Source organism: Anthonomus grandis, chromosome 7, assembly GCF_022605725.1.
Source record: "Anthonomus grandis grandis chromosome 7, icAntGran1.3, whole genome shotgun sequence".
Taxonomy (NCBI): domain Eukaryota; kingdom Metazoa; phylum Arthropoda; class Insecta; order Coleoptera; family Curculionidae; genus Anthonomus; species Anthonomus grandis.
Genome location: NC_065552.1, coordinates 9379332 through 9382852, shown reverse-complemented (window position 1 = coordinate 9382852; position 3521 = coordinate 9379332).

The window sequence follows — 3521 nt, the reverse complement described above, 5'->3', positions numbered from 1 at the left end:
TTTTGTAGTTTATTTTATTTTTATGACTCACTGTACAGGGTGGGCCGAGAAAAGCCGATTTTTTAAAAATCGCAAAAAATAAAAGACGCTAGTTTGAGAAAGGTGCCTATGGTTATCATACAGGCAGGGAAATTTTTTGAATTAAAAAAAAAATTAACCGGGCCCAGGGGCTATTTTAGGGGTCAACATTTTTTTGTCAAAAAAAATTAGGGGCGCTAACTTAAAATCTTTTTTAATTAATCTGTTATATTCCCAGAAAAAATTTAAAGATAATAGTGAGCATTTTAACCCACCCCATGAACGAAGACATGTTATAAAAAATCAAATGTATACCATAAATCAACATATTTGTATGATTCTGCACGTGCACTCGTGTAGCCTTTTGCTTGATTAGTATAATTTTAAATATAAAACTATACTAATCAACCCAGAACCCACCACGCGGAGGTATCTGCACCTGGAGTTCCTCCCAATTGGGGACCCTCCCACCCATATATTACTAACCTTATTTAAGTCAAGTTACGTTTTTCAAAATATTGCGACTTGTTATCAAAAATTGGTAATATTTGTCGACCTTCCAATTTCATTCGAACGTAGCCGTCTCTGGACTCATCGCCACATACTTTAGTGGAGGCCTCAGTAACCAGTTTGACGCAGCGTTCTACTGCCTGAGTGTGACATGGAAATTTCTCAAAGTTTGGCACAAATGTACCTTTTAATAAATTATCCAAATCTTCATTTTTAAGAGAAACTGTTAAGGGTGGTTCAGAAATGACTGTTTTTTGCCAGTCTATTAAATCAATGTAATCCTCAGCGGCTAAGTTGATCGAAGGTACCCTAAAGACTCTCACTTCATTGCTGGAATGCATTCTGCATTTTTTTATTTTTCTCACAGCCAATGTCTTTATATGAGGCCTTGGGTCTGTTAGCATTGCTAAGAGCAAATTTTCAGAATGGACAAAATAGGCATTGGCGGCAAAGACTTTGTCGACTATTTTAGTAACTTTAGGTGGAAAAGTTCTGGAAAGAGTAATGGCTTTCCACAAATGTCGTGCTCCGTTGTAGATCAGTGGTTGTGTCTTAATATCAAACCAAACAGGGGCATATACTTTCATAATAAAGTCTGATAAAATAACTAGGTTTGATAGGGGGTTTTCGGTGGCTACATTAGACGCAGTATCCTATTGGCTGTAGTAAGCCAGCGACCATGGGACAACTTTCCAGGATCTTGATTTGCCAGACATTCCGGACAGTGTCCATTTTTAATAGCAAAACAAATATTATACAAATATTGTTGGTCAGCGCTTAGAATATCTGCTGTTAGTTCTGGAAGCTCTGTGTCTATAATTTTAAATTTCTTTAATGGCATTTGTTGGCAGTCTTTTAGTAGCAAACCCACTGGCCCTGAAAAACTGTAAAGTCCCTTGGTCTCGCCATCTAAATTTTGAAGAAGATGGCGTAAAGGCAATTCATTGGTATGGAGAAGACATATACTCCACTGAAGGGGTCTTCCGATATGAGTTTCTATAAGACGAATAATGCCTTCCTTCCATCCTGTATTTACATTCGTTCCATCGCAACCGATTACAGACAAAAAAACTTATATCCGTCTGATAATTCTCTAAACATTTTAAAAGTTTATTTTTAATATTTACTGCAGTAGAAGCTCCTTTTGTAGATATATGTGCGAAATATATATTACCAGGTTCTTTTATAATTGAAATGTGTTCTTTTTGTTGAATAATTTTGTTGTTATTCACCATAGGAAGCGTTTGATCCTTTCGCCCATCAAAATAGAGGTCTACAATAGAGACTGCGTCTAGCTCAACGACCTTAAAATAATAAGCAGATCATATACGAGGGCGGACCGATATTCTCAGCTTAGAAAATTGGTCATGGGCCCGGCTAAAAATTATTACTTTTTTATAATATTTTTTTTGGGTTATAAGGAGGTCAAATGAAATGTATTTTTCGGTAGCGCCCTTTAAAAAAATAATATTAAAAAAAAAGCCCCTTGAAGTGCCTCTGGGCCCGGCTGGATTTTTTTTTGTCGTAAATTTTTTGTTTATTATTTTTTTTTAGAAAAAGACGCACCCTTTTTGCTATAGCGCTTTTTACAATTAAAAAAAAAGTTTTTTCGGCCCACCCTACTGTACAGGGTCGCTACTATTTGAATTGGTCATTATTGCTAATTTACTTAGATATTGTAACGGAGCCGAGGAATCCAGTCTTTTTATTCTTAAACTAATCCAATTTATAATACTTTCATTCATAAATTGGAATTTGTGATTCCTTATTTTGTCTTATTTTCTTTTGGTTTTCTGATTTCCCTATCCTGAAGGAATCAAAAAGAAGAAATACGTGTTGGCACCACCTTTGTTTCTGCTACTTCCCATCTCATGGCGTACCCCGGCAAACAGAGCCTTACTTAAAGTAGATTATGTATGATTCCTCAAAAACCGGAGGTAGTAAAGCTGATTAAACAAATTGAATATTCGCTCCTGTTCCTGATCTCTTAACGGTACCAAAGATAAAGGATAATATAGAGAAAAAATACTTACCTAGAAAAACCAACCTATAATTTTTTCGAAAAATTGATCCTTTGTGCAGACCCATTTCACCTGTATATTCTGTTTAATTTGTTGCATTGTGAAAGCTGCTACTATAGCCTCACCTACTGTAATTATGGTTTTAAGCTTTTTCTGTTCTCCATTGTTCTTTTGGTTTTTCCATAGATGTTTTCTATAGTGTTAATTTGCTTTTTAATTTGTCTAATCTCAGCTTAACTTTTATAAGTTTGATATGTTTTACTGCCTCTTTTTATGAATGGTTGTAAAATGTTCGCATTTGTGTATTATTTGTATTTTAAAGCTGAAATTTTAATGACACATTTTCCTTTTCTTATTCCCATATTATATATAATCGCGATAAATGACTTGTGTATATTAAGACTTGCAGTATTAAAATAATTTTGTTTAATTTTTAAATGGGGCTTGTTATTTGCTACTTCTGATATTTTATCTAGAGCAGAGAAGGATTTTTTTTTTTTTTATATTAAGTTTACTCTTGTTATCGTTTTGTGTTTCAAGATTAATTGGTGTAGTTCTCTCACAAGGTCTTTTTAGAAACTTAATTTCTGAAGATAAATTGGACCTATCCAGTTTTCCATATTCTTGCAGATCTTTTTTAAGATCATCAATATTATCCTGAGGAGGAGTCCTAAAGATTGATTTATACGGCTTAAATATACTATAATCTGTACCTTCGTTTTCGTTATTTATTTTTAAATTACCTCACTGTATTGGCTTAGGTTCTTTAATCTCATCGTGTATCCCTGGTATCTTCGAATATCCGCTATATATGTATTTATTGTTATATTTATCACTTGAATTTTGCTCGTCTTACCAGAGATTGATTTTGGTATGTCGTGTTCCATTTGGACTCCTATAGTGTGATTAAAATTTTTTCATGATATATTTACCGATCCAACGAAAGAATTTCTGATTTTTTGTTTTCCATCA